A 7,065-nucleotide genomic window follows, 5' to 3' on the forward strand; every position below is an offset into this window, starting at 1 on the left:
ATAAAGAAGTTTCAAAAGGAAAAAATGCAAAATAATCCAAAAGAAAACCAAACCAAAAGAATAAAAAAATAAAAAAACAGAGGGAAAACCAAAACTGGCACCTCTTGTAAATGACACTCCTAACTTCCCTGACAAGTGGCACAATGTGCGCCACTTATATCAACCTGACAGTTTTCCCTTTTTTTGTGTATTCATTTTAGTAACGATTACTGTTTACTAGGAAAAGGGCCCGTGTGTTGCAACGGGAGAAACAAATCATGGGAAGGATCCTAAAAGAATATTAGGCGAGGGTGGGAATTACCGAATTAAAACAAAGTGGTAAAAAATCATCCCAACTTTTGGTAACAAAATGAGTGGCACATATTATAACTGAAATTTGTGTGCAGATCAAAAAGAGCAGTCCGCTTTAGTACCAACTTCCACTCTGCACAGTTTTCCAACTTGTATAATGTAATGTGCAGGGATAACTTCAAAATCAGAAATAGCTAGCACGGAGCCGAAATCATCATTTTAGGTACATCTGATCATGATTTGAGTTCCGGCTAAACAAAAGCAACCCTTAGCTAGAAAATCTATAAACAAAGTTATTCTAAAGTTTTTAACCCGGAATTAAATTTATCTTTGGCCATGATGAAGAATATATTTTGGTAACCTCGTATCAAGAGACAATATCCTTTTGGAATAGATCTTTTGAACCAGTGATTGGTTTGAACTATAAAAGAAACGTTGACTTCCTCTGAATTTTGAAGTGAAAAGAAAACTTATTGTGTCAGCTACACCTAGCTAGCTAGTGCCTTGCTGCACCAGTAGCAGTCGCCACAGCTTACTCCATTGCGAGCCGCTGATGCAGCCTGTTGATAACTTGGTATACTCTTCAGCAGCCACATCAAAACAATATGTCACTCTTCAGAGGAAGCCAGGGATGTTTGTTCAGGCTTCTAATGCAAATGGAGCAGGGGAGCCTTTCCCTGTTGATCTAAAAAAATAATATATCCTTAGAAATCTGAAAAACAATTTACCACTCGAACAATTTTGCAAGTAGCAAAATAATATTGAAAGTACTCGAAAAGTACATCTTCTATGCCATGTTGAAAGACCAATCTCATGATTCACAAAAGGTATTTCCTAACAAATGAAGAGGCATCTCTGAAGGTTGCTGAAAATGAAATTGGCAGGAAAAAATGGCACTCTAACTCCATGCTTTTTCCTCGAAGTGAGGCCAGTCTGCACCTTAGCAACACGAATTTAGACCTGCTAGTATTGTTGTAGACATGTACACAGCTGAACCACTGTGCAGTGTTTCAGGAATGTGTACAACAGTGTCAAAGGGAAGGTAATTTAAGATGGCATCTAAATAGTTCAGTAGTGCTAAAAAATCTAATTAGTTCAGTAATGCTCAAAAAATCTAATTAGTTCAGAAAGACATTAGGAGATCAGCAAAGTGAAGAAACAAACTGGCACCTTGGACGGAATATTGATAGGAACAAAACTATCAACTTGTTCATTTTTTTAGCAATTCCATGAATGCAGAACCAGGGAAATATGGTGCAAACAGTTTTGGTTAAAACATCTTTTGAAGCAGTCAATAATTTCAGCTTGTAAATCCCATAAATTTCTCAAAAAAACATAATAAGTAAACATGAATATGCTCTTACTTGTTCCAACATCAAGAAATAAGGATTGGGCGCATATTGGCTACATCTCTGTCGGGCATCGTGGCCTCGTATTGGAAATATTTGCTTCTGTGCTTTCAATCTATCGGGTGCTCCAAGCGCCTACTGGATGTCGTTTGTGTGTGTATGTGAGCATCTAAGAAAAAGGTCAATCGTGCATCATGTTAAAGGAGAAGAACAATTATTCTATCGAAGAACATCAGCACATAATCCAACTTGATCTTAAGTCCATGTCCTGGACACCAAATCCATTGAGTACACATAATTAAAATATGCAAATTGATTGAGCTATAATAGTTTTGATGTATTTTTATAGTTCTGTAGTTCTGCTAAAAGCAAGTTGGAAACTATTATTAGCAAAACATTTCAGCACCTACTCAATGTTTATATCCGAAATTTAAGCATCCAGTTTGTTAGACAAAAAAAAATGCAAGCAACATCATGAACGACTCTCCATAAGTTAATTATCCCAGATGAATTAGACTGTACAACAAGCTCACCTTTGAAAACAAATTACGCCTGGCCTGATACACCAAAGAAGAACCTGAAAAAAAATGAAGTTCAACTCCTCATAAGCATAACATCAAACACGTTGTGGGCAGAATCTGAACATAAGCACACATTTATTTGGGAATAATGCAGTTACTGATCTGAGAGAGGGAGAGGAGCAGCACCACGCCATGACCAACAGTACAAAGGGAGATGTGAGGCAGCCCTACCTGTTGCAGTGTGTGCGTAGCAAGTCACCAGATAGCAGTAGCACAGCGTGCGTGCATCAGACATGAGAGAGCGAGAGAGCTGCACGCATTCAAGGGAACCCGAGGAACGCCATGTCGTCTCTCAGGCGGAACGCGGACCCCCTGAACCATAACAGGCGCCGGCTTTCGTCCTCGGGGTAGTACCCCTCCTCGAGCGCCCGAACGAACGGGATCCGCCGTCCCGGCTCCAGGTAGATGAACATGAAGGGGAGGTACACGTATGGGGATTCTGCAAAGAACCATGGTTATTTTTAGGAGATCAAATTTGGACAGAATTGAACTATGGCTCAAGAAGAAATCGATCAGTCGCTGAAAGCAATTCAAGAAGAGATACCAAGAAGTGGGTCTGTCATGGCGAACTCACCAGATGCAGGGCAGGAAAGGCAGGTATGCCATCTTCCCTGGCAGGGAAGCGCTCGACGATCCAATACTGGAGGGGAAGCTGGCTCTGTGGTCGATGTTGACGCACCTGCCGTTAGCGCTGAGGTAGGGGCCGATGACCTTGCGGAGCAGGACGACGTTGTCCCTGAAGCCCGGCCTGACGGCCCACCACATGATGGCCTCCACCTCCGGCTGGTCGTAGTCGCGAAGCTCCGCGCGGAGGCCGCGGTGGCCAAGCCGCGACCGTGTGGTCGGGGCGGTCGTACGCGGTCACCGCTCCCATCTCTCTTCCTCTGGCCTCCTCTTGTCCTCCCTTTTTCTCTCCTGCTCATCTCTCTCTTCTCTCATACATACCCGACGTCATGCCGCTCCCGCCGACCGTCGTGCTCCAGTGGCGAGGATGGGGGGCCCGGTCGGATCCGGGTGGATCTGGACGGGATGGATCCATTTCCGGCGGATTTGGCGTGGAGGCGGCCGGATCCGGCGAGATTGAGGGCTAGTGGCGCCATGGCCCTCCTGGAGGTCCCTGTTCAGCAAGAAAGAGAGACAGAGGTGAGAGGAGATCGAGAGGAAGGAGGGAAGGGGCGAGGCGGCGGGGCGCGGCGGAGGTGTGGGGTCGCCGGCGAGGCGGCTTGCGGGGGCGAGGGGAGCTCGGGCGGGATGGAGCAGCGGGAGGCGGAGCGGTCTGGTTTGGGCTGGGTTTTCAGGGTTATTTTTGTAAAAGTGAAACGTTATCCACTAAAACAGGGACTGCGGGTTGAATTTGAATAAACTGAAGGACTTTTATGCAAAATCGCTAGCGACGACGGACGACCAGAAGCACTCCGTGCTTTATTAGTAGGGAAAGATTTAATCTGGTGCACAACACGAGACCTACCGGTCGATGCCTATATGCTTTTCTGCTTTTCTGTTTTTTCGTTTTTCTTTTATTAATACATGGCCCGGCTCCCTTGAATGTGTTATTTTTTTCCTCCTATTGGAAAACTGACTATTGGATATTTTTGGTTTTTTCCTGTTTGGTAGATGTTTGGTGTGTGCTTTAATTTTTTTTCATGTGTATCAAAAAATATTTAGCATATATTAAAAAATAAGCATCGTACATTAGTAAATGTTCACAGTATGTTACTTTTACAGTAAACTAAAAAGATGGTCCATCATAGATTTTTGTTTTATTTCTATTGAAAAATATGCATCATATGTTAAATAGAATTTTGTCGTACATTAACTAATGTTCCCTGCATGTAAAGAAAATGTTTACAGTATTTACATTGAAAAAAGTTATAGTATAAGAAGTTCCAAAAGGAAAAAATGCAAAATAATCCGAAAGAAAACCAAACCAAAAGGAAAAACATAAAAAACATAAGGAAAACCAAAACTGGCATCTCTTACAAATGTCACTCCCACCTTCCTGACAAGTGGCAGCCACTTATCTCAATATGAGAGTTTCCCTTTTTTCGTGTATTCGTTTATTCAAAACAGTATATCTCTTAAACCGTGTATCCAAATGCCGAACCGTTTTAACCTCTGGATTTCCCGCGTCAAGATCTTAGAAACTATATCCCATGTTAATGGATTTTGACGAACCTTTTTTTCACAGATAAACGTGAAATCTAGAAATCATACAAAACGGAATTAAAAAACAAAACCAAAAACAGCAAAAAAAACACACACAAAAAAAATGGAAGAAGCAAATCAGAAACCCAAAAGTGCAATTATGCTTCATTCTTTTGGAAGCACAGGTTGTGCTTTTCTCTTTTTAGGAAGCATAGGTGTGCTTATCATAGACGCACATGTTGTGTTTCTCCCGGAAGCAATGCTAAGCATATGTTGTGCTTCTTGCGAAAACAGGGAAGCACATGTCACGGAAAATCGTTACTTTTTGGAAAAACAATTTTTTCCCCATCAAACCTAGGGAAATCCAAGAAAAAACCAAAGAGCCGGAAAAAACCACAGATAAAACCCAAAAACGCGTACAAAAATAGAAAAAAAAAATCATGCTCCTACAGGGTGCGACAGGTGGCGGCGCTGGGGCAAGCCACATGCGCCATGGGAGTTACCCCTGCATAGGGTGGCATTTCCTAAATGGCGCTTAAGGCGCCTGTTTATTCAATACACGCTAACGTGTGCACACCCTTGCCTCCACTTGTGCCAGCCCATCTTACAATTTTTTTTCTTTTTCTGTACAAATCTTGAGAAAAGATTTGAACTCTGTACCAGCAGGGTGACAGCGCAGCCAACTTTGTTTTTCCTAGTTTCCTTGTTTTTATACATCTTCAAATAACAAATGTGAATCTGCTTTTATATTTTTATTTTTTTAAATTCGTTGAACTTTTTATAAATTGATTAACTTTTTTTCAAGTTCAATATTTTTTTTCAAAATTGAACTTTTCTTTAAAATTGATGATTTTTTTTCAAATAAATGAACTTCTATTTCTAATTTGATGAACTTTTTTCTAATTCACTGGACTATTTTCAAAAAAAGATTTTTTTTAAATGTTGATGAACATTTTTTTTCTAATTTGATAAACATTTTTGCCAAATTCGATTAACTTTTTTCAGAATCGGTGAACTTTTTAAATGTTAATGGCCTTTTTTTCAAATGCAATGAGTTTTTTAATTTTGGTTAACTTTCTTTCAGTTTCGATGAACATTTTCAAAATTGATGAACTTATTTTCAAATTCTTGAACTTTCTAAAGTTTGTGAAGTTATTTCAAAATCCGTGATTTTTCACATTTTTTTTGTTTTTTGAGATTTTTTTAATCTTTTAAGGAAAAACTTACCTTTTTAAAAAGTCAATGGTTGACCAGACTGGTCTACAACTGTACAAAATGCGATCGAGCGAGGAAAACCGGCCAAGAAGGGATCGAGCACTCGCCCTCTACATAGGCGGGCCCATGAGGAGGGGCGGCGAGCGCCGGTTCCCTGACGCTTAAGGCGCCACATAGGAGCACCTGTAGATGGTAACCATTAGCTTTTTTTAGTGCTGGGTACTCCCGCAAGACCTTAGTATATATTTGGCCCAACCGACTCAGCCACGGGCTCACACCAACAAGGCAAAATTATTAAAGATCACTCTCACCTTCCCAGGGTGTGACAAGCGGCGCGCTACATGTGCGTCACTTGTCGCAACCTGGAAATTTCCCCCTTTTTCGTAGATCCGTTTATTCAAAACGTTTTACCTCTTAAGCCGGGCGTCTAAATCTCGAACCGTTTTCATCGTTGGATTCCTCCCGTTGAAATCTTCAACACTGTATCCCATGCTGATAGATTTTAACAAACTTTTCTTTCATGAAAAAACCATACAAAAAAACCAAATTGGGAGCATGGTTTTTCCCTTTACGAAAGAGGCACTGTCATGCCTCTCGCGAAATCACAATCGTGCCTCTCACGGAAGTAAAACCGTGCCTCTCACGGAAGAAAAAAAACAGAAAACATATTTTTTCCGTTTATTAGAGGCACGACCGTGCCTCTTGCGAAAGCATAACCGTGCCTCTCGCAGAAGCAAAACCGTGTCTCTCACAGAAGCAAAAAAGAACTGAAAACACATTTTTTTTCTCCGTTTCGGAGAGGCATGGTCGTGACTCTTGCGAAAGCAAAACTGTCTTCTCGCGGAAGAAAAATAAAACAGAAAACACGATTTTTTTTAAATTTCCAAGAGGCACGGTCGTGCCTCTCGCAAAAGCAAAACCGTGGCTCTCGTGGAAGCAAAACCGTGTCTCTTGCAGAAGCAAAACTGTGCCTCTGATGGAAGGAATAAAAACTAAAAACGCGTTTTTTTTTTGTTTCCGAGAGGCATGATTGTGCGTCTCTCAAAAGTAAAACTGTGCCTCTCGCGGAAGCAAAATCACGTCTTTCGCAGAAGCAAAAAAGAAACGCTTTTTTCACGCAAAACGTCGTTGGAAAGCTAAGGAAAAAAGAAAAAAAAATGGCGCAAAAGCTAAGGAAGACCGGTGGAAAACCAAAACGTCGAAAAACCTCCAGAAAAATACCATTTAAAAAGCCGAAAACACGTGCAAAAAAATAAAAATGAAAAACAAAATCTGAAGGGAGCGTCGAGAGCGCGAAATGTGGCGGACAGCTAAGAGCACGTTAAATGGCGCTGATCGTTGTGAGACTCCCGAAGGAGCGCCCGTCAAGCCCGAACAATGCAATGCAAGGCCGAGTTGTATGCGAGGAATTCTCATTCATTCCCAGGCCCAAATAAACGAAAGCTGACACTTCCTTCAAAAAGAAAAAAAAACTGAGCCCAGTG

The 7,065-nt window shown here is 41.4% G+C and overlaps 1 long non-coding RNA gene across 1 annotated transcript; it reads right to left on the bottom strand.

The window, feature by feature from the left end:
- Positions 1-468: 468 nt before the first annotated feature.
- Positions 469-3,499, bottom strand: LOC123097457 (uncharacterized). The gene is made up of 5 exons (XR_006447224.1): positions 2,796-3,499; positions 2,393-2,660; positions 2,174-2,217; positions 1,656-1,809; positions 469-976 (listed from the first exon to the last, which is right to left on the bottom strand). It is a non-coding gene; the product is annotated as an uncharacterized lncRNA (long non-coding RNA).
- Between the last annotated feature and the right edge of the window lie 3,566 nt (positions 3,500-7,065).

The sequence above is a fragment of the Triticum aestivum genome, chromosome 1B (assembly GCF_018294505.1).
Source record: "Triticum aestivum cultivar Chinese Spring chromosome 1B, IWGSC CS RefSeq v2.1, whole genome shotgun sequence".
Taxonomy (NCBI): Eukaryota; Viridiplantae; Streptophyta; class Magnoliopsida; order Poales; family Poaceae; genus Triticum; species Triticum aestivum.